The sequence below is a fragment of the Sceloporus occidentalis genome, unplaced genomic scaffold (genome assembly GCF_023333645.1).
Source record: "Sceloporus occidentalis isolate IW3139 unplaced genomic scaffold, rSceOcc1.0.p SCAF_1, whole genome shotgun sequence".
In the NCBI taxonomy this organism is placed as follows: Eukaryota; Metazoa; Chordata; class Lepidosauria; order Squamata; family Phrynosomatidae; genus Sceloporus; species Sceloporus occidentalis.
The window spans coordinates 40784521-40809013 of record NW_028316981.1 but is presented as its reverse complement, the minus strand read 5'-3'; positions in this window follow the sequence as shown (position 1 = coordinate 40809013).

Below are 24493 nucleotides of genomic sequence, written 5' to 3'. Positions count from 1 at the left end.
GCTCCATCAGGGCTATCCTGGAAGAAGAGACTCCTCCCTCCATAACTGTCATCTTCCGGCCTGCGAGGGAGTTGACCAGGCAGGCCCAGCTCCATCAGGGCTAGCCTGGAAGAAAGGACTCCTCCCTCCATAACTGCCATCGTCTGGCCTGCAAGGGAGTTGACCAGGCAGGCCCAGCTCCATCAAGGCTAGCCTGGAAGAAGGGACTCTTCCCTCCATAACTGCCATCCTCTGGCCTGCAAGGGAGTTGACCAGGCAGGCCCAGCTCCATCAGGGCTAGCCTGGAAGAATAGACTCCTCCCTCCATAACTGTCATTCTCTGGCCTGCGAGGGAGTTGACCAGGCAGGCCTAGCTCCATCAGGGCTAGGCTGAAGAAGAAGAGCCCTCCCTCCAGTCCATCTGCCTTGGTCCAGGCCTCAGAGGGAGAGAAGAATGCTGGACCTGATCCCCTCCCCTCCACCATTCCCTTCTCCTTTTGTGTCGTATATTTTTAGATTGTAAGCCTGAGGGCAGGGAACTGTCTATTATCCCCTCTGTTGTAAGCTGCCCGGATTCCCAATGATTGGGCGCCATATAAATAAATCCTATTATTATTATTATTATTATTATTATTATTATTATTTCAGTCCTTAGTAAAGATGGTATGCTGGGGAGCATATCTTTTGCAGATATCAGTTTTTGACACAGCTGGCCAATAGAATGTTGGCTGGTAAGGGGAGTAAAATTCCATTAATGATAGTTATAGAAGTCATATCGTGTTTTGGTTTCAGACAGTTAGGGTCTGACTGAGTGACAGTCCAGAGCAGGGGTAGGCAACCTTTTTGAGCCGTGGGCCGGGTTGCTGTCCCTCAGACAACTGGGGGGCCGAAGCCGGGGAGGTGGAGCTTCCACCCCCTGGGGGCGGGGCTGCGTGTTGGGGGTGGCGCCTCCACCCTCCGGGGGGTGGAGCCTCCACCCCAGGGTGGAGTTCCCACCCCTGGGGGCGGAGCCTCCACCCCAGGGTGGAGTTCCCACCCCTGGGGGCGGAGCTTCCGCCCCTGGGGGCAGAGCTTCCACCCCCAGGGGCCAGGCCACCTCCTCTTTGCCGGCCCCTGATGGGGACCCAGGCCCTGTCAGAGGCCGGGAAAGAGCCGGCGGGGACCGCCAGCGCTGGAGGCCTCCCCGTCTTTGCCAGCCACTGACACCAGAGGCCCGCTGCCACTGCAGGAGCCCTCCTGAAGGGCCCCAGCGACGGCAAATGGCCTCCCAGGGGCCTGCTGCCGCCATCGTAGCCCTCTTGGAGGCCCCAGCGAAGGCAACGGGCTTCCCAGGGGCCCGCTGCCACTGACGGAGCCCTCCTGGAGGACCCCAGCGAAGGCAACGGGCCTCCCAGGGGCCCTCTGCCGCCGCCAGAGACCCCCTGGAGGACCCCAGCGAAGGCAACGGGCCGCCCAGAGGCTCCCTGCCACCGCCGGAGCTCTCCTGGAGGGCCCCAGCGATGGCAAAAGGCCTCCCAGAGGCCCCCTGCTGCCGCCAGAGCCCTCCTGGAGGGCCCCAGCGATGGCAAAGGGCCTCCTAGAGGCCCGCCGCCGCCACTGCTGCCGCTGCCGCCCATCGCGGCTTTTCGCTGCTCTGGGTGCCACCATTTTGGGTGAAAAAATGGCGGTGCCCATAGCCCCACTATGGGCGCCGCCATTTTTTTGCCCAAAATGGCGGCGCCCAGAGTGGCGAAAAGCTGTGACGGGCGGCCGTGGCGGCAGCAACAGCAGCCAGGGGCCGGTCGCCAGGCCTCTGCGGGCCGCATCCGGCCCATGGGCCGGAGGTTGCCGACCCCTGGTCCAGAGGTTAGGGACTGTGAAAGCTAAAGTTGAGAAGGAAACAGCTTAGCTCTGTGACAGGATCAGATAGGGCTCAGTTACATCCATAGAAGGACAGTTGGAGTAAGGGTTCCAAGAAGAGACAGGAACAGTTAGGGGTAAAGTCCAAAACTGAGAAGCTCCCTACCAGTACCCATTCAGAACTCTGAAAGAGAGAGTTGCTGGATAACCTGTGGAATTTAATTAGCCTAGTTGGCTAAGATAGAAATAGGTTTCAGAAAGAAACCTAATACCAAGTTTGTGAGAGTCTTAAGTAGAAGTAGCTGATATTCTCTTTTAAACAAAGTAACAGTAAAGTAACATGTGACTGGATGCAACAAAGTAAAACTGTAACAAGTGAATATACCAACTGAACAAGTGAAACATTGTCAAACTGCTGTTTAAATAAAGTTTAATTGTGTTTTAAAGGGGAAAAAACTCATCTGGAACCTGAATACTTACCATGCTACTATGGATTTCTAACCAGATTTTAAGAGTAAAGTGGCAGTCAATCAAGAGGTGGTAGGATCATAAGTTAAATAGGACAGTGATTATAATTGACATAATTTGGTGGCAGCAGTGGGATGACGAAACCCATGGGGCTGCCACAATACGAAAGTACTTGGGTGAGAGTGGGGTTTCACTGTCACACACCCCTTTGCCCAACAGTCTGTTGACTAAAAAAAATACGATTTTTGTTGTTGGCGGTTGAGTTCCCATACTGTTTTCCTCCCTAAATAACATACAATAGATACCATTAAAATAATATCTATATAAATAATAACACAACAATGAAGATATAATACATTATATTTTACATGCATGTATATATATACCCATAACAAAATATATAATTTATACATACAAGTAGAAAAGGGTTGCGTACAAAAAGACATTAACAATCAGTCCAGTCAATTTATAGGAGACATCTCACAAACAAAGTAGCAAGGCCTATGTGTGAATGGTGTACTAAAATAAATATTTAGCACTCCCATGAGTGCTCTTTGACTGAGCAAGTCACTGCATCTCAGTGCCCTCATCTGTAAAACAGAAACAGCAATCATTCTAAGTGAAAGGCTGAAAGTAATTGGTTGCAAGGACAGAATGAAATGAGGACTGGGAAGCTTTCCTTTCACAGGGATTCTGATCTTAATGAATACCTGTAATGCTGTTTAGAGTACATAAACTGGCATCAGCACAACAGTAGTCTATCTGCTATAGTTCCATAAGGACACTGGCTTAGGTTCTAAGAGTGTATCTGCACTATAGTTAGAGCAGTTTGAATCCACTTTAAGCATCATGGCACATTTCTAAAGAATCCTGGGATATGTAGTTTGGCAAGGTATTTTCAGTTCCTTGCTAGAGCGCTCTAGGGTATAGATTAAAGCTTTCGAGCAGAAAATGCTCAGTGTCTAACCATGGACAGAGCCATGGCAGCAGATCAAATTCCTGTAACAGCTTAGTGTAGGAATACTCCAAGCTAAATTAAGAGAGTTCATGGAAGGTACTGTTTCCTTTCCCCTTCTGTATCTTGCAATCATCTACCCAAACTTGCTTCAGAGGGTTGGCAATGAACAATGAAAGAGCATAGAGGTTGCTGGGGAAGTAAAAAAAGATGTAGTAATTTGTCCTCCTTTTGGATCACCTCTCCTCCAGCCCATTTAGTATTGGTCAACAGGATTTCTCGGCCCTTTAGAGATGTTTTCCAGACCGCAACTACAAGGTAGAATACTTTCCTTTTGTGAACATTCTTAAATTAACTTTCTCGGGATCTGTAGTACACATCACGGTTAGTTTTCAGGAATCTGAGAGGGGGCTCAACAGAGTTTTAACATGTCTAAGATCTGTTGTTAACATCAGTTAGCTAGCTGCTATGTCTCAACAACTTGCTTCTCAACCTACGAGAAATATTACATGAAGTCAGAAGGGAACACAGATTCCTAGAAGCTACACAAAGTAGATCTTGTCTCGTAGGGAGCACTGCAAAATGGAAATAAAGGACAGCAGCACCAAAAATAAACTGCACTGATTAAACAAAATGGAGTAATTTAAACTCCACTCCCCATCACCACCTTGGTCTCAGAAAGCATGGGGAAATGAGCCGGTGTTTTCAAATCTACATAGATAGCAGAAGAAAAGAACTTCAAGTTTGTTTTTTGTAACATGTAGCTGGGGAGATGTTCTAAAATGGAGAAGGTGAGAACATGTGGCTAATGCCATCCAGATGCTGCTGGGCTCCCTTCATTTCTCATGATTGGGTGTCCTGGCTAGGGCTGTGCTGGTTGAGACTTGTAGACCAACCTATCCGGAGCACAATGTATTCTAAATCAGTAGTATACAAAGAGTGGCTGCCCGCATCCCCGGCCACGCAGCTTTGCCGCCGGGGGCCGCCAGGAGCTCCGACTCACCCCAACAGGCCTCGCGGGGGCAATATTTGCTCCCATTGGCTGGCCGTAGTCACCTGGTGAGGTCCTCTGCTTCCGCGGCCCATCTAGGAAGCTGGAAGACCTCTCATTGGTTCTGGTCCTCCAGAGCACCCCATTGGGTGACTAGGGGCTTAGAGAACATGCCAGCGGCTGGTGGCTTGGCTGTGTTCAGGAGTTCCTTAGCCCCTAGGTCATCCCAATGCCTGACGGTCACCAGGCAAGCGGATTATCAAACAATCAGAGGGTTGTCTCTGGTTTGCTCGACTCAGGCTTGCATCCTTCCGAGGTCGCTAAAATGAGTACCCAGACTGTTGGGGGCAAATTAGCTTACTTGCTAATTAGCTTACTTGCTGTTCACTGCTATGATCTTTGGAATAGCGGTATATAAATAAAACAAATAATAATTATTATTATTGTCTGATATTACAGATCCTGACCTATGTTTTGGGCCAACCCTACCTATGTTTCTGTTTGCTAAATAAAGTTGCGGCCTTTCTTCCAGCTTTGCCTCATGTGTTTATTCGTGGTGGCCTCCCAGGCAACAGGCCATTATAGGAAATTGAAGATGCTCCTCTTTTCAGGTGGGCTTGCACTTCTAAAAAATGTATTGAGGATTGTACCAACTGAGGTAAGTAAATAAATGTAAACATCACCAGACGGAAAGGGGGAGGGGAATAAACATTGCAGTGTGGGATGGGATCATGTGTCATTCCAGATATTGTTGGATTATGATTCCTGACATGTGGCTTCCTTTCCACATGATCCCTGTGAGCATCCCTACTGAGTCACTCTGAAAGTCAGTCTGGGGTCAGAACAAGACACCCAGCATTAATAACATAGCTAAGCACCTCATCTGACACCTCAGTGACTTGCACTTGCAACAGTGGCACTGGCTGGTTGCAGGGAGGACATGGGAAAACAGCTGTCAGTCATCGCTGAATTTTGCTGTAGCATGTAAAGGGGGGGGGGGGATTTGGTGGAATTTGAGGCCAGATTACTCTGGGGGCACTCAAAGAATCTGGCAAATGTAAATGAGCTCCAAATTCTCCATTTCAATATATCACAGGGCAGATGAGCATGCAGAATCATAGAACTAGAAGAGACCACAAGGACCATCCAGTCCAATCCTCTGCCATGCAGAAACACATTATCAAAGCACCCCCAAATAGATGGTCATCCAGCCTCTGTTTAAAGACTTCCACATAGGTCTTTATTCAAGGTCCTAGTCTCTGGAGTGGCAGAAAACAAGTTTGCTCCATTCTCAATATGACTTCCCTTCAAATATTTAAACAGGGCAGGTGAGCATATGTAAATAGTTGGGGCAAGCAGACTGGCTGTACAATCTTCTTAAATAATGTGCAACAAATTTTTATCATCTCATACAAAGTTTTAAAAAATTCTTTTACAAAACTGGAATTGGTCCTCTGTGTTACCGATATAATTCCAAGTCATTGCAACTCTTCATTAGTAGTACAACCATTTTCTGTTAAGGTTTTGAGTATACCAAAGACCATTTGATAAATAGCATGCTGCATACTTTCTAATAATGAAATATGATAAATTACATTATACAAAAAAGAAAGAAAGAAAGAAAGAAAGAAAGAAAGAAAGAAAGAAAGATCTTTATCCAGTCTCTGAAGGGAAGAAACATGCATGGTCTCTTCAACAGACCTACAGAGATTTGGCAAGCTTCCCCCTACCCTGCTATTCTTCAGCAATTCTTTCCATATTCATGTCAGCATAGGAGCTTGCTGTAGAACCACTGGCATATGAATAAAATATTCTTGTGTGTTAAAATATATAGCAACCCTTCACCTCCTTAGAGAGGAAATGCACAGGGCAAAGAGGAAAGCAGGGAGAGGAAAGCGACCAAGAGATTAAAATTTTAAATCCATCCCTTTCAATCCATACACAACATCAAGCAACTCTGAGCGTTCGTGATAAGCTTCTGCTGAATTATTGTGGTTCATGGTCATATTCATTGTCTGGTTTTTTAAAACATTTCAGGATGAGCACCATGTAAAAAAAATCAATCAGAGGTCATATTTAACAAGTGAAATCTGACAAAAAGTTGTTGATGTTTTTCTTCACCATTTCCCCCTATCACCACAATTAAAAATATGGTCCAAAGTAGGATATCAATTATGTCAAGAAAAATGGGTCCTGAGAGAGTTCTCCTCCTGGTCTACCTGCTATTTTTCAAGCTAGCCCTCAGGGTCAGAGTACCATGGATGCCGCCAGGTTCCATATACAATTTGCCTGGCTTTGCTTCCAACTTGGAACTATAAGTGGAGGGGGCAGGAATACCAAGTCTTTGAGTCTCCCAACTACATCAGTGCAATAGGTCCAGGGAACAGTTCCAAACCTCTCAGGCAGAATTTGATGACTTCATTTCATAGCATGGCAAAACCTTGCTCTTTAGGAAAGCAATTTCCTGGCCACCTGCCCTTTCTACAGGTCCCCCGAACAAATAAGGTTAAACTCCAGTAATACCAAAGATGCAGAGGTGATGCAGTCTATAATCACCTTTGACAATATCTTCCAATATGCTTTGCCTCTCTTTCATGACACAAACCTATTATTTCCACTTTGCCTAGGTCTCATTTCTTATTGGCTGGCTTATTGTAAAGGTCTGTAGGGAATTGGGAAGCCCACTTCAAATTTTAATGAGATCTGGGGGCCCTTGCCTCCTTCAAGGTACTTAGAACATTGCAGTCATTATGTACAGAGAGGTGTTGCAAACTTTAGCCAGCATTTCGTTTTGTTTTGTTTTTGCCAGATCACCTTCACTGGTGAAGTTCTCTACAATATAGCCCTTACACACCAATCTCCAGAGTTATCTTTAAAACCTGTGTGGGATTATTTGCCAGCGTATATCCAAAAATGCAGATTATATTGAATTCATGCAATGACTGTGGAATTTCAGTAAAGAAGAGATATAAGTCAAGTTGCAACATGTGGGGAAACTACTGACCTTTAAACAAACATTTCTTATACACCTCGGGGCAGATACCTGAAAGACTTCCTTCTATATTATTTTCCCAAAAATCTAATATCAGATAAAACCCTGTTATGTATCACACCAACCTGGGAGGCTAGGATGATGGGTTCACATGTCAGCTTTCTCTGCAGCAACATCCTGTCTGTGGAACTCTTCCCAAGAGAAGTCAGGCTGGCTCCATTTCTTCTGAATGTCCATTGGCCACTGAAGATTGCAGTGTTTCACATGGCCTTTGGCTATAAAAACGTGGTGTTGCTTCAGCTGTTTGCCTGGTTTTAAAATTATTTTTAAGAGTTAAGACTGCTTTTAATTGGCTATTATTTATTTATCTAATGTTTTTAAAGTGGTTTCTCAGTTGTGCATCACCTTGGGAGCCTGGTGGGTCAAAATGAGACAAAGGCCTTGAATAAATAAAAATGCACATCTGACAGACACTGCAAGGAGGGCACAGTTTGATGGCCTCCATAAGAAGAGGCAAGATTTGATTGGTAGCAATAGGAATAGCATTTACAATAGCATTTACATTTCTGTACTGTTTCATAATGAATTCAGCACTTCCTAAGCAGTTTACAATCTGTAAGCCAATTGCCCCTAACAATCCGGGTACTACTTTTACTAACCTATGAAAGAATGGAAGGCTGAGCCCTGGAACTGAACTCACGACCTTGTGGCTGCAGTACCGGCATTTAACCATGGCACCACCAGGGCTCCTGGTGCTATGGCACTTAAGTGCCCAGCTGTATCTTGTGACAGGTTAGAGCCAGAGATATTTTATGGCCCTGCTGCCCCTTCATGACCCCCTTTTGGATCTTCTGTTTGGACCCACTATCCCACCCCTCATGCACTGTCAATTCTGCTGGTCACTTTGGGTAAGGAATGTTTTCCCTTTTCCATGAGGCTTTTTGCCTAACCTGCAGTGTATCTGTCAGTTGGCTTCAGTGGTGTCTATAAATAGGTGGTCATTGGGAGGTTATGAGGAAAAATCAGTATAAACCTGGGCACCCTTTTGCTGAAGGGTCAGGCTCCAGAAGTATCTCTACAGACGTGGGGCTTGGAGGCAAAGAAATACCCCCCCCCCCAGCGCTGAGCAGACTTCACTCCCTCCTGTAAAGTCAAAAGACTTGATGTGGGGGAATTTTCCTGCAAATAAATGGCCAGCAAGGGAGCAACCCATGATATTGGATTCCCCTTTAAGTCAGGTGTTTTGCCCGAGGGAAGGCTGGGAAGGTAGTCACAGGTTTACACCTGGCCCTAACTGAACCCGCATCAGGTTGCTCCCCCTTGCTTTTTATCTCCAGGCTCAGTTAATTAAATAGGTTTTAAGTCAAAAAGAAAGAAAGAAAGAAAGGCCCTTTTTAAACCCAGTGTCTCGTGTTTAGTGGTGTTCTTTTGTAGTTGGTCATCAAATGCATTGTATCAATTTCTCTTTCTAAATATCATAGAACATCTATACAGTTGGCCCTTCATATCCGTGGATTCTTTATCCACAGCTTAAAATATTCAAAATAACAATAATAAATTGTGCAAAACAAGCCTTGATTTTGCCATTTTATAAGGAATTTACTTATATTTACTTACTATCCATTCTGTTTAATGGGACCTGAGTACCAATGGATTTTGGTATCCATGGGGTGCCTTGGAACCAAACCCCAATGGTGTCCAGGAAAGCAGGCAGCAGCTAACAAGCCTCAAAATAAGATAAAGACAAGCAAAACTAAATATGCATTAATAAAGCAAGTCTTGAACTGCAGACTTATAAAGCAAAAGGCAGAATTCCGAGAGCAAGGTCCATAATCAGGCCAGGTTCAAGCCAAAAAGGCAAACAGTTAGTGTAGTCAAGAAGTCCAAAATGGGTTTAGGATTCCAGAATGGTCAGTCCAAGATCCACAGGTCCAACCCAAGAAGTCAAAAAGAGAGTTCACAAACAAGATGCATTCACCAGGGGAATCAGTTAACCTCTGACAAAGCTTCTGGCATTCCTCCCAGCTTTTATCTGCAGCCTTCACTGGTGCAGCTGTTCCTTAATTGCTCTGTGTTTCATACAAAGCCTCTGAGACCGCCACACCCCCATCCTTTCAGATTTCCACAGGCTGTAGGAAGGCATGGGTAAATTGGCCTCCATCTCCTCCTCCTCCTCCATGCCAACATTGCCAGGGGCATCTGCTGCCAGGATGTGGGGCTCCTGACCATCGCCTTGAGCAGCAGTCTCTATTGGTATTGTCAGGGCAGAACTAGGGCCATGCTCAGGCTCAGAGTCAGACACCCCTCCTGAGTCCTCAGCCAGGGTGGGCATGACAAGATACCAAGAGTCCACTGCAGTAAATTATTACTAGATGATACTTTCCCCTTTTTATGAAAGCAAACCTTTTTGGAGTAAGCAATTTATTATGCACACCAAATTCAAAGGCATATATAATTGCTTCCAACAGTAAATAAATTCTAATTCTAATCAGCTGGACATAGCTAAAAGTCCTCATGAGAAGTAATCATGTGTGATTTCATCTGGAATAGGATGAGGCAGTATATTATAGATTAGATTAGAAGACATCCTGGGTGATAGACTGGCAAGCTATAAATAAGATCGTATTGTGCAAAATCCTACTTTTAAAATTCTGCCCAGGCTTCTAATGTTACTGCTTACACACTTAATAAGGCCTTGCAGATTTGACAGTGAATTTAAAATAGTTTTGTTAAGCAGTACAAATCAGGAAATGCATTTTGGGGGGGGGGGCACTCAAGTCTGCATTCGACCAGGAGAGGAGGTAGTGGAGAACACACAGGTAAGGTGGTGTAAGAGAAAAGCAAGAGGAAAAGAAATGAAGGAGAGATTTTTAAAAAGTGGAAGAAACTGACACCAGAGGAGAAAGGTGGGAAAGAAATGCAGGTACAATTGAGGCAAAAGTGGGACAATTTTTCCCCCTACACTTTTGGTTTTGAAACTATTTGAGGAGAGGTTATTTACTTTAATGTTCTTAACCTGCTGAATTCTGATCTAAATTGTTACCCAAGCAACGCTGTTTGGTTTTGAACCTGAAACTAAGGGTGGGAGCTATCATAGCAGACCTAAGCCCCTTATCAGATACTTATCAGAAGAGACCCTTGTTTTATTTCCATGCTACTGCCTGCCTACACTCCTAAGTAGTAGAAGCTGCACAGAGCTAGTACTGCTTTAAACAGAGGGCAGAAAGCATGTAAGTAATGGAAGTGGCACCACCACTGCTGGAAGACACACAAAAAAGGAGAAGCTGCAATGAAAATAGGATAGATGTGGGAAAGGCCTTCATTAATGGATTTTTGGGGGCAAGTACAATCAGTCCACCATATCCACAGATTATCTATCCATTTCTTCAATCATTAATGGCTTGAAAATATTCCCCAAAAGTATAAATTCAAAAAAATCAAAGCTTGAACTTGCCTATTTATTTATTTATTATTTTATTTTTATGCCGCCTTTCTCCCAAAATGGGGCCCAAGGCGGCTATATATAAGGGACACCATTTTACTATATTTTTGTATTTAATGGAACTTGATCATCCACAGATTTTGGTATCCACGGAGGGTCCTGAAACCAAACCCCAGCAGATACCAAGGGCCCACTGTAACAAGAAACACTTTCAAGATAGTCCAAGATAGGAGAATAAGAAGACACCAATGATGTAATGTGGTGAGGCAGAGATACTAGTAGCATGGATCCATTGTTATGACATCATAAAAGGCCCGGAGAGAACTTCAGACTACAAAATGGATGACGAACAAACCAACACTAACTATAGTCTATGCAGGAAGAGAAAGGGAATTGCTAACACCAACACCCATAAATGACATTAATACACACTGTGCCTAAAGTTTTTAAAATATCTTTAACCTGACAACAACTCTGTATAAGTATTCTAACACTGCTACTTTTAACAATTAAGGATGACATTATTTGATTTACAGTGAATCGATACAGAGATAAGTACATATAAAAACAAATACACTTTGGGATATAAAATACCAGGAGAAAAAAGTATCACAAAAGCATCATGAAAGATATCACAAGATCCAGGGCCATAAGAACCATAACATAGACAGAGTGTGTGACATCACATCATAATCATATCAAATCAGGGTACATAGCAAAAGTGCAGAAGGCAAGATGAACACACAACTGTGAGGTGATAATTAAAGGGCAAGAACAATTTTTATACCCAAGATCCATAGCAACCAAGATAGCCCCTCTGATTGAGAACTTAGCCTAAAATGCCTTAGAGAAGCCAAAAGCATGGCAAAATTTCACTTGTGTACAAAATGAGGAAGATTTTTAGCACACACATGCACACACACAGGAAAAAGGTTTCACAAATTTGGGGTAGGGCTGAGAATAAAGTAAGACCTTGCCTCACACTGGATTTTGGAAAGTCCCCTTCTCTAACAGTCCAAGTGGTGGCAGCAATGGCGGCATATGCCTTCAAGTCATTTCCAACTTATGGTGACCCTAAGGTAAACTTATCATGGGGTTTTCCTGGCAAGTTTCTGCAGAGAGGGTTTACCATTGCCATCTTTCTCTGAAGCTGAAAGACTGTGACTTGCCCATGGTCACCCAGTGGGTTTCCATGGCTGAGCTGGGAATTGAACCCTGGTCTTCAGAGTCATAGTCCAACGCTCAAACCACTATGTAACACTGGCTCTCAACAGTCCAAGACCAGATGGATGTGGGCATTACTGATATGTTGCACATTACAAACAAGCACAAAAGGACCAACCATCAGGTTGTTGTCACATCTACTTTGGCCATTGTATATTTTACTTTTATTGTTTTAAACATGCATGCTCTTTGATAATCTTCCTGGAATTCATAGATGGGAGGCGGGGCCAATGAAAGTAATGCTATTCCCCATCTATGTATATTTATATAGATATCAAAATATTGCTCACTGCTATGCAATATAAGCAAAGGAACTGAGAGAGTATATGACTGGGCAAATTCCCTTGTCTAACAATTACAAACATGTCCCCATTTTTAGATTGGAAACCTGGGGGGACTGTACATTGTTTGTAATCTTCTCTGTCAGCAACACCTTCATTTTGAAGGAAGCTAATTTTGTTTGAAGTAGGCATGCTGAGAAGAACTTATGTGTGACCATTTCAATCAAGTCAAGTGCCCTAAATTTGTCCTAAATGTTTGATCTAAATCTTATTTTCAGCACAGTGTGCAGGGTTTAAAAAAACACAAAAAACAAAACACAACTGAAAACTTATCTGCAAAATCTAGGTGTCTCTAAACATAGCGCCCACACACTACCTTACAGGTTCTCTATTTTGGATATTGATAGATTTTTCTCTATTAAATATAATAGCAGAAATCATTGAAGAACCCATTAAATATGTTTAAATTAAAATGAAATTACAATAGAAATGCATATGACAAGCCAATGTAAATTTAATGGATTCACTGATCTTTACAATATTTGTAATGAATACCAAGTTAATTCAGACAGTAATGCAGTATTTTTCAAAAGGAAAGCTATAAAATTAAAATATAGTATTAGGTAGGATTTACATTGCTATTTGAAAAATGAAGAGCAGCACGTTAATAGTGCAATAGGTCATAGTCTTTGATTTCAGATATTTCTAAATTAATACAATGAACTAGTTCCTTGTGGAAGAAATATTATTTAAACCCCATATGCACATGCCACATCAGGGGTGAGGAATCTGCAACTGTGCATTTTTAAAAGTTCAAATAAACCTGAAGTGATGTTATTTTTTATGAAGTTCCTATTAGATACTTAGAATATTGATCTGAGGAAGGCAATTTCATGCTTCTTGAGATACTGTGGAATAACAAGGTAGAGAAACACATTCTTTGCTTCATACCAACATCTGAGTCACCTATGCATGGAACACAACTCCCTCCCTAGGAGACTCCTCATGTCTTCCTTTTTCATACAATGAAACAGAAAGTTATCAGTCTAGCTGTTGTTGTTGTTGTTAACTGTCATCAAGTCAACTTCAACTTATGTGAAGGAGAGACATTGAAGCCCCCCTGTTATCAACAGCCCTGTTCAAGTCTCGCAAATTGAGGACAATGGCTTCCTTCATGGAGTCTTTCTACTTCTAATGCCATCTTCTTCTTTTCTACTGTCTCCCAACTTAGCAAGCATTATTGGCTTTTCTAATAAGTCATGTCTTCTCATAAGATGTCTAATCTAAAATAGCCTCAGTAGAGTCATTTTGGCTTTCAGGGAAAGCTCAGGTTTGACTTTCTCTTGATACCATCTAGCTATCTTTTTGGCAGTCCAAGGTATCTGTAGAACTTTTCTCCAGAAGCACATTTCAAATGAGTTGATTTTTGATCTGATTTTCTGTCAGTTTAGCATTTGGTCCTCTGCCAGTTTAACCTTTTATAATCTAAATCATACATAAACAAGGTCTGTGACACACTTTGACCAACTTTCCAATAGTGACATACACAAGTGTAGGTTGCTTCCTTCAAGCAGAGTAATTTGTATGGGAGGCAATGTGCAATGGCTGTATCTAACTGTTTAAATAGAGTAGCCTACATGGGAACCTTATGCATGCACTAGTGCATCAAAGTTCATAGAGTAGTGCCTCTGTAACTGCCTTTGTGCATTCTACATTGCAATTGAACAACAGTCAGCCATGTGTATTGACGCACACACTTTGCACTATGTTGCTGTTTGATATAGGAATAACGGTATATGTTTATGCTACATAATGTAACTCCTTTAAAAAAAGTTCCCATTTTTTGAATGAGAAATTGAATTTTCCTGCTTCCTTTTTTTGGGGGGCAGGGGGGGGGGGGTTGGACAATCCTGACAGTCTGTGGACCTCAGAGGGCCCCAGTGCCAGAAACTTGGCCCTGGATTCACCACAGTTGCCCATTTGATACAGAGTAAGTACCTTTCTAGGCTTTAGGCCCTCTGATTGGATCAAAAGGCATTTCTTCTTTCTAAAACAGTCAGGGGCAAGGACTCATTTTTAGAAACAAAAATAACAAGGAAGGCAGTGACAACATCTTTCTGACCAAATCTTGCTAATAAAACCCCATGATAGATTCGCTTTATGGTTGCTGTAGGTCAGACGCAATTTGAATGCCATCCAAAAAAAACAGATTCCAGCTGAAATGAATTAATCTAGCAACATTTTATTATAAGGAAATAACTTCTTATGTTGCATATGTGCATATGCAATAATTCAATTACACGAATGTGAATCAACATGGTGAAACATGAATGCAATCAAACTTTAGTCTACAGATGTCTTTATTGAAAATATAATTTCATGTGTTATCCTACTTATCTCACATGTATGATAGTTTACAAAGGACGCTTAAGACCTAGCCAAGGAGGAGTGTGTAAAAGCAGGGATGTGGAGGTGGTGGAATCAAGGTTTAACCAGGGCAGGAAGTAAACATGAACAGGTTCTTTGAAGATCTTCATAGTCATGGAGGAAAGAAATGGTTAACAGTGAGAAACATAAGGAATAAAGATGCTATGGACAGCTATGAAAGAGAACTGAACAAAGAAGTGAGCCAAAAAGGAGGGAGAAAGATTCCCCTTCAACAGCAGAGAGAAGAGGTTGGGGCTGTTCCCATTAGCTTATATTCCGTGTTACAAATCAAATCCAAGGTACATCATTCCTATTAGAAACCGAATTAACTCTAGAACAGTTCTAGAGCAACCCGCAATCATTCCCACGAAAATGCGAATCGTCAATCGGGTTTTAATTTGATCCGTGTTAAAGGCGTATAACCCGTGTTAAAAAAATAGAAGGGTCGAACCAACATTTTTTCCTTGATCCGAGATAGGAATCGGGTTATTTAAATAGGAACGATCAGCCTCAGAAATCGGGCTAGCTGGATGGGAGGAGCGGAGCGTGATGGGCTGGCTTGGGGGAGTCGCCCTTTCTGTCCCCATCCATCGTGGCCGTCGCCATCTTTGCTTCCCTCACCCCTTTGTCCGCTGATAAGGATTTTTTGATTTTTTATTTTAATGGTTTACAGGCGCTTAATCTCTTCAGCGCTTTACGCGCCTGAAGTCCCAGCCACTCAAGCGCCTGCATCTACCAAATGACTCTCAAAGTAGGGTTCCCTTAAGTCTGGACCTCCTAACCGGGACAAATGTAAGACAAAATTTTCAAATGTAGGGCACATTTTTAAAAATTGGAGGACATGCGCAAAAAATTGATGTTTTTAAAAAAAGTTACTATAAATGCATGTTTCTTAGGCATGATCAAAATGGAGGACATTTGGGCATTATTCCTAGACCCGTGACGTGCCAACTTCTCCTTCCTTCCTTGCCATCTCAGACCCAAGGCAGCGCTGCCTTCGGTTTGGGAAGGCAAGGAGGGAAGGAGAAACGGCCCGTGCCAACTTCTCCTTCCCTCCTTGCCATCTTAGACCCAAGGCAGTGCTGCCTTCGGTTTGGGAAGGCAAGGAGGGAAAAAGAAACGGCCAGTGCCAACTTCTCCTTCCCTCCCTGCCATCTCAGTCCCAAGGCAGCGCTGCCTTCGGTTTGGGAAGGCAAGGAGGGAAGGAGAAACGGCCGGTGCCAACTTCTCCTTCCCACCTTGCCATCTCAGTCCCAAGGCAGCGCTGCCTTCGGTTTGGGAAGGCAAGGAGGGAAAGAGAAACGGCCCGTGCCAACTTCTCCTTCCCTCCTTGCCATCTCAGTCCCAAGGCAGCGTTGCCTTCGGTTTGGGAAGGCAAGGAGGGAAGGAGAAACGGCCCATGCCAACTTCTCCTTCCCTCCTTGTCATCTCAGTCCCAAGGCAGTGCTGCCTTCGGTTTGGGAAGGCAAGGAGGGAAGGAGAAACGGCCCGTGCCAACTTCTCATTCCCTCCTTGCCATCTCAGACCCAAGGCTGCGCTGCCTTCGGTTTGGGAAGGCAAGGAGGGAAAGAGAAACGGCTGGTGCCAACTTCTCCTTCCCTCCTTGCCATCCTCAGACCCAAGGCAACGCTTGGGTCTGAGATGACGTTATAATGACGTTGCTTTGATTGACAGCCCCAAAATGGTGAGTGGGAATGAAATAAGGCTAAAACCGGTTTATATATACACCGTTTTATTTTAATAGGAACGAAAGAGGATCACTTAAAGCGAATCAGTTGGTAAATGAGAACGAAGGAAAAAAAAGCGATTTGGAACGCGGGATAAGACCAGGGTTATTTTGAATCGATTTAACTGATACCGGTGTATTTTAAAGCATTGTAAATCGCAAGTGGAAACACCCCCGTTATAGGAGAGACATATCATGCCTTAGGAATGTACAGAGTAGGAGATACAGAAGGGCTTAAAAGAGCAGTGCATGGTCATGCTGATACAGATCTCAGTGGGACCACAGCAACTGCATGCATCCAGCCCTGATTTGGGCCACCACCACAGTCCTCAACCCAACCACCAGCAAGGAGCAGCTTTTCACCACTCTTTTTTGTGCCAGCTCTTCTGGGCTGGGGCAGGCTCAATGCAGCTTCCAGCCATGTTCGGGGCATGCATCATGTAAATGCCATGTCTCCATCATGTCCCAAAGCTGGCACTTTTGGCCCATCTGCTTCAGGCCAGAGACAAAGTGTCAGATATGTTTATTAGTCCTGAAATGTGGGCACATTACCTTTAGGATGTTTTAAAACAAAGGGTGTGTATTCAGTTGCCTACTTGTGACTATGATCTGGGGTAGCTATTTTTATTCTTATCCCTCCCCCCCCCCCCCCAAAATTGAGTTGTGTGGAATTTTTTCATCTTTCATTTGTTTGCCTACAATTACTATCTCCTAACTGTAAATTTTTACCATTTTTAAATCCTACCAACTAAACCTTACTGAATAACTAATCTTGGGAGAAAGCCTACCTTTGCTAAAACTGTAGTTTCCTCCAAATGCATTCCCAACAATAAGCATCATGACTTCTTGATTAATGTGACTTCTCTTTCTAACACCTATGTTTTCATGGTTCACCCACTGACAGTTATTTGGCAATCCTTGTTTTCTGGGTCCCACATGAGATCACTCCAAGGGTCACATGCAGGCTACTGAGTTGAGCCCTTCACCTGAACATAAGAAGGATGTAAGTTAAGACATTTTTCCATCACTTCAGCATGTATATGCAATTGATATGCCATGTAAAAAGGACCCCTTGTGTTTCCTCCTGTATGATTTTTAAACATCTTTTGCCTGATGAAGAAGCCAGTGAAGCTTCAAATTCTTGCATGCTGTGCTTTGTGCATTTTGGCAATAAAGGTATCACTCTTTTGTGGATTTTGGATTTCATTATATTTTGCTGTATGGCTAGTATAGCTACCCCTGAATATATTTTGTGCTGTGTGTGTTCAAAAGGATGACTAACTAAATAAGAACAATAAATGCCACAATAAGCTTCCTAGAGAGATTTTGCAGGTATTTCCCCCCACAAAATGGCCATTTAACTATTGTCACTGACAGTTTAGGTATAAGACATCCTGCTTTAGGTTAAAAGGTTAAACCAAGCTTCTAATAAGTAAGTGTTTGATTTATTTATACAACATATCCCCAAAGTCACACTTCTTTAATGTTCTCATTACTTTCTTCTGTTAAAGCTTTCCAAAGAACTAGAGAACCTTAAACAAAAGACTAAAGATGTAATAATCAAGAGATTGTTTCTCAGACTATGTCTCCAAGAGCTCCTTCCCTGCAGATGACCTCAACTAAAATGACCAAACCTGAAGAGCATTTGAAATTTACAGAAAAGATGGTTTCTGTAGCCAAATTTAAAAAAAATCTATCTTTAAAAACTAAAGGGACCTTGGTAATGGGTCCACAATCTATTGTAAGTTAAATTACTATTAGAATGGTGCATAAGATTTGGACAAAGCCGATTCCAAACTGGGTCTTTTAATTCTGGGATGTCATGAAGCAAAGCAGTCTTCTCCTAAAAGCGATCAGAAACAAAGCTGGATCCTCCTTAAAGACCCAGTAGTGTATCATGTTTTGGAAATACAAGAACTTTGTATTTGGAAATAGCAATTAGAGGTCACATCTAAAACAAGAATTAGATGGAGAAGTTCAGATGAGTGATTGGAGAAGAATTAGATGGAGAAGTTCAGATGAGTGCCAATCACTATGTTTTGTGGGAGAGATTGTGACTCTTAGGGGCTAAACATACCACCCAAAAATGCTGGATTAGGGCTGCCACAGAGCCGTGCGCTGCAGCACTGTGACAACTGCACAGTGCAGCCCCAATCCAGCCAGCTTCCACCCCAAATAGGAGTGGAAAAAGTCCACTCTTATTTGGGGAAGAGAAAAGCCACCCCTTTGCTGCTGGACCTGGCTTTTCACTGGCTGTGAGTTGAATACCATCTAAATGCCACACCTTCAAATTTGCCCAGAAGCCAGCTGGTGTGTAATCATTGGTCTGCTTTTGGACAACTCAGGGGCATGGCATGTCTAAATGCCATGTCTTGAAGCCGGCCAGAAGCCGGCTTTACCAGGCCGCATGCTTCAGTCCTTAGTCAACTTCCTTGTTCTTATAGTCCATGGGGAGAGAATCTGAGGCCCTGTACACACGGGCCCTTTAGCACATCCTGGCGACATGCTAGGGTTGCCTTGGGGCACCATTTCCAGATGCCCCACAACCCTAGGATGTCACCAGGACATCACAGCTGTGTGGCGCTGTATACACTGTCGTGTGCCTTCCAGATGGGCATGCGCAGCAGTGATGTGTTCGTGCTGCCGCAGGCAGTTTGCAGCAGTGCTAAAAGGAGCCACTTTTTAGCGGTCCTTTTGTTTCCACGTAGCCACGCCACGCAATTTGGTTGCTGCGGCACGGTTATGCAGAAAAGAAAGGCGGCCGCCAGCCGCCTCTTTCTGGTGGTCTGTACCCCGCCTGAGATTTTGGAGGCTGTTTTTTGCTTTGTGATACACACACACACACGTGTGTGTGTGTGCGTGTGTGAGTGTGTTTGTGTGGAGAGAGAAAGAGAGAGAGAGAACATAAGGGATTATAATAAGTTTGATACTTGATTATTTGATCTCCTTTAATTTAACCTTTTCTGCTTCTGTACAAGTTCTCTGTTTTCACATATGTTCTCTACAAGGAGAGTATGTTTTAGTAGTCATGAATATTGTTGAGAAAATATGATATAACTTTCCCCTACCTATCTATCAAATACCCTCAGAGATTAATAGCTGTTGAGTCAAGTGGGATTGACAACTCTTTTTCTAACAGTTCTTTTGCTACTTCTACATGTCTAGCATTAACTGTAGGAATTCAAATTATAAAGCTTTTCTTATTCTGCAGCTGCAGTATTGCCTCACTCCACAAAGTATTCTACTACATTTCTATTTTTCAGGTAATGGATAAAACTAAGTATCCACATAGCAGACTGTTTCTATCATTTACATTATGATTTCGTTTGCCATATATACAACTTTATATTAAAAACTTGCATGACTTCCTGACTTCAATGGTCTGAGAATAATTTAACAGCTTATACATGCTTGCAAGGACCGAAAAACCTATATGTGGCAGTTCTTATCAAGCACATGGAACTGGATTGTCTGTTTGCTAAGAAAATATTTCTGCTTTTCTGTCATGGATTGTTTATAGATATAGTTGCAGAAAAATAAGGTATAGTTTCACTCTGTAATGATTTCAACTATTATTACAACTAGTGAAAGAGCTGTAATAATAAAAAGAACCACAACCAGTCTCAATTCTATCCACATAGGGTCTGGTATAGAAAGTTATGTGTAAAACACTTGAAAGTAACTTTATTACTTGTACATAGTCTTGTAATTGTAATTATGCTGTTGTCAGTCAGACTAATCACATCATAATTACACTAAATCTGTTTTACATTCATTGCATCATTGCAAGAATTAAAAATGCCCTCCAAAATCGAATTTTTAATCCCCGACCACCCTCCAACAAAGGATGTACAGGGCACCCTTCCCTTACACGGGGGATCCATTCTGGACCCCCCTCACCCATGTAAGGGAAGTTCCATGAATGCTTGAGCCCCATTTAAAACAATGTGGCTCGTGCATGCAGCGGTAGCATGGCACATGTGCTTTGGGTGTGCACGGCATTGCCTTTTATGTCGAGTGGCTTTCAGCATAAACTGAAAGCTGCGCAAAACGCACCCACATATGATGCGGGCACACTATACTGAAGCAGAGGAGAGCAGAGTTGTAAGCAACAATCTGTCCAATCTTCTCTAATAAGCTTCATCAAGAAATGAACAGAGCTTACCATGCATAGACACTGAGGAGCTTATTGCAACACTTTAAAAAGCAATTTACTGTTCCCAAATTGACTTCTAATTCGGGCTGCATCCTGGCCCTATCACTTGACTTTTGTTTCCAAATCCACCATCTGAGTACAGCCTGGCTGCAACCCGGGTCCCTTAACATGTTTCAACGGCCATTTTTCAAAGTCGGGAGTTGGCAGATTTGGAACAAAACCCATGTGATAGGACCAGGATGCAGCATGAATCAGAATTCAATTTGGTAGTGGTAAGTAGATTTTTAAAGTGGTGCGATAAGCTCCTTATTTTCATTCTCACTCAGGTTTTATCTTTATTTTTTCACATGAATTGCTTACTAAAATACATAAAAATTATAACCTAGATATACAACTAAACCAACATATATCAAATACATACAAACAAAAAGATGTTTAAAAACCCTAAACTAATATAATTACACAATATGATAAACTTCCTACAGTTTCCCTGATTTATTGGAATTTGATCCTCTTATTATAATGACCTCTGGATAAAATGTAAGGTTCTCCATGTCTTTACAGTATATTACAAAGTTCCATTGGATGAACTCATTAAACTATTCTTATTTTTTGTTTCTTGTCTTATAACTATTGCATTTTCTCTCTATCTATAATTAGGTTGGCTACATGTCTGGAACTAGCATGTGCCTATTGTCATAATACGCTAGTATCTAACACACAACTATTACAGCTTCAAGAACTTAAATTAGGCAAACATTGGTCTGTCATGTTCTATTGCTGGGCACATCATTTCCCACTATCTTGTTCTCAATCACTTTCGAAATTTCTCTGTTGGGGAAGTCAGAATAGATTAAAAGGTAGGGTTTGGATGAGTAACACTATAAAATTAATTAGATTACGGTCTTCTGATGCACAATCTTGATCATGGTCTAATGGAGGATAGACAGGAAAGAGAAAAATGACTTCAGAAAGAGAGAGGTTGTGGAAAAACCTAACATACTGAAAATCTCAAACCTGCATACTAATAATTAGTGAGTACAGTCATGCAAAGGTTAACTCTAACAAGGAAGGTAGCAAAGGAGGCAGAAAGTAGCCAGGGAGGAAGGACCCTGGCCAGTGTCAGGATGCGATGCAATAACCAAATTCTTCTCCAGTCCCCACCAAAACTGTTTACCAGCTGTGGAATGGCCAGAATGGGCAGCAGTAACTAAACAGGGAGTTCAGGGGTGTCAAGAGGACAGTGTACTATAGTTCTGCATACAGAAATAGCATGCCTCACTGAGGCATTTGCAATCTCAGCCAAAAACTATTTGTTAAGCAAATCAAATTTAAGTAAACACACATAGTACATGAAGCCTGCCATGTTATTTTGGCCCAGAAGGTGGGAAATCCCACAAGAATATCCCCTGTTGACATTTCATAGCCGTCTCCCTTCATCCTCTTTGTAAAACAGCTGTCACACTCATTATCACATCCTGAATTTCCTCTACACTTTATGTATGTGAAGATGCCCAGAAGCAATAAAAATGGATTCATGTTTCTTTTAATGTGTTTTTATTGTGCTTTTGTATTAGTTATTTGACAAACATAATAGGCATTTTGGACCATTTTCCTCACAATTCAAATTTCTTGCAAAATGGTGAGTAATGGGGGGGGGGGGGAATAAATGGATGAGATTTATTCAATATGCACTGTTTGGTCCATTATAAGCAGTTTGCTTCAATTGTGTTTGTGATTACCCAGAAGGAAAATTCCCCTAAAGACAGCCAAATAATGAGAATCACTTTACTGGATCCCCCCCATATTTGTTAGCACAACGAAAGTAGCAATACTGTATGCACCAACAAAAGAATGAAGATATAAAATCTGAGATAAATAGTGAAATATTCATGTCTATTCTATTTTGGTTTCTTAGCTCACCAGCACATTTTCTTCCAGCTGTGTATTAAAGCGAGTGACCATAATATCTTACCCTTAAGAGGTCCCAGACTAGCATAGCAATTTAGTAATACAGCCCCTAGTGAGTTTAATAGCTATGCGGCTGCAGTTGTCAGCTGGGTATACATACAACCTACCAAAGGAAAAGCACACCTCCTAGAATTATAATTTTGAGAAAAGACTTCCTGACATTGTACTTTTTTTCTCTATCCCAATTTTACAACCAATTTACTCTGCAACACTGATTAACATACTAATAGCATTCTCTGTAGCTCCCTGAAAGAATTCCAGTTGAGATTATCCATTAAACCTATAGTGATAGTGTCTGCTGGTTGTATAAGGGGAAGTACTAGCTTGTTAAAGGACCTCTTTGCCTTAGTTTTAAACCCAGTTGCAAATTGAAGGTATACTAATTGCCTAACCGTTTTGCCAGGCAATAAAAATTCCTTCATTCAAAGCTTCCACATAGATTGTTTAATAGACAGTTTTCCTTCTGAAATGGTTATTTTATTTTATTTTTTTGCAACAATTTCATCTTTCTTGCTGTCCAGATCAGTATGAGAAACTGCCATGGTCACTCACTGGTGAAGACCCATGCAGGGAGGGCACTCCAGCAGAACTCTGTAGTTGAGAACTGATGCTGGGCTGCCTGGTGTAAGGCATTAAGATGATGGCGAGGTGGAAGAACAGTGGCAGGCTCAGCCACCATCTCGCCACGCACATGAGGACATTGACAGAACAGACAGGCTACTCTCAACTTCAGCAAGGATCTCCATGACATCAGTGGGTTATGAACAGTGAATCTTTGTTTTGTTTTGTTTTGTTTTTTACTGGAATTTAGCAAAATTCACAACACTCTTCATATCTGGTATGGAAAGAACATTTTTTAAAAAGCTGAATATGGGAGAAATCACCTGGGTAACAAGGCTCTGAGTACTAAATTCTTGGGTTTTGGCTTTGAAACCTTGTGTATTCAGTTTATGATCATGCTATATTAGATTCATCATCATCATCATCATCAATCATCATCTCTTTTTTTCTTCCTCCCTGCAAGGCTCCTTTACTTTAATATCTATACTGTATATCAGGAAAGAACATCATGGTATTCTTTGTGCAGCAAATAGCTGAAGACTAATGCAAATGAAAGAAAATTGCATAAGAATGTTCAGAAATTTGTTAAAGTTCTCATGTTTGGCTCTGTCATGTCTGAACAGAACTTGAATTGTGAAAAAAAAATTCAAACACAGGAACCCCTTATAGCCTTTGAGTGTGGTAACTGGGGCTGTTCTTATTTAACTGAGAATTGCTCATTAAAAAAAAAAATCACTTGTCTTGCATGAGTTAATGTAAAGCTTTTTATTATTGTACTTGTTCTTATTGTTATTTGCTGTCAGGTTGAATGTGACATATGGGGACTTTATGAATGAGAGACCTTCAAGAACACCGCTCATCAACTGCCATGCTCAGGCCTTGCAAACTCAGAACCATAGTCTCTTTAATTTAGTCAATATGTCTGTAGTGCAATCTTCCTCTTTTCCTACTGCCTTACTGAGCATTATCATCGTATGTGTCATGTCATCCCATGATATGTCCAAAGTGTGATAGATTCACTAAAGTCTTGGATTCTAGTGAGTGTTCAGACCTGTGGTCTGTGGTATCTATAGAACATTCCTCCAGCACCACATTTCAAATGAGTTTATTTTCTTCTTGTCAGCTTTCTTCGCTCTCCATCTTTCACACTCATACATAGAAATAAAAAATAAAAAAACCACAATAACATGGATGGTTCTAATATTAGTATTTAATAATAAATCACAACTATATTTGTTTTTCTATCTTTCCAATTTTGTACAGGATTGAAGCCTTTTCTCTTATATGGATTATAGCCTGCTTTCTTGCTTTTGATCAAAAAGTGCAGAAGTGGTAGTTAGCAGAAGACTGTGCCCTCACTTCCATGCATTTTTCTAAGAAAAATAAACATTTCACATTCTCTGTGCTTCTTGCAGTTGAGGGCAGATGGGGGAGGTGACCCCTTGGATATATCTTTTCTTCTTTGATTTCAATCCCTCAGT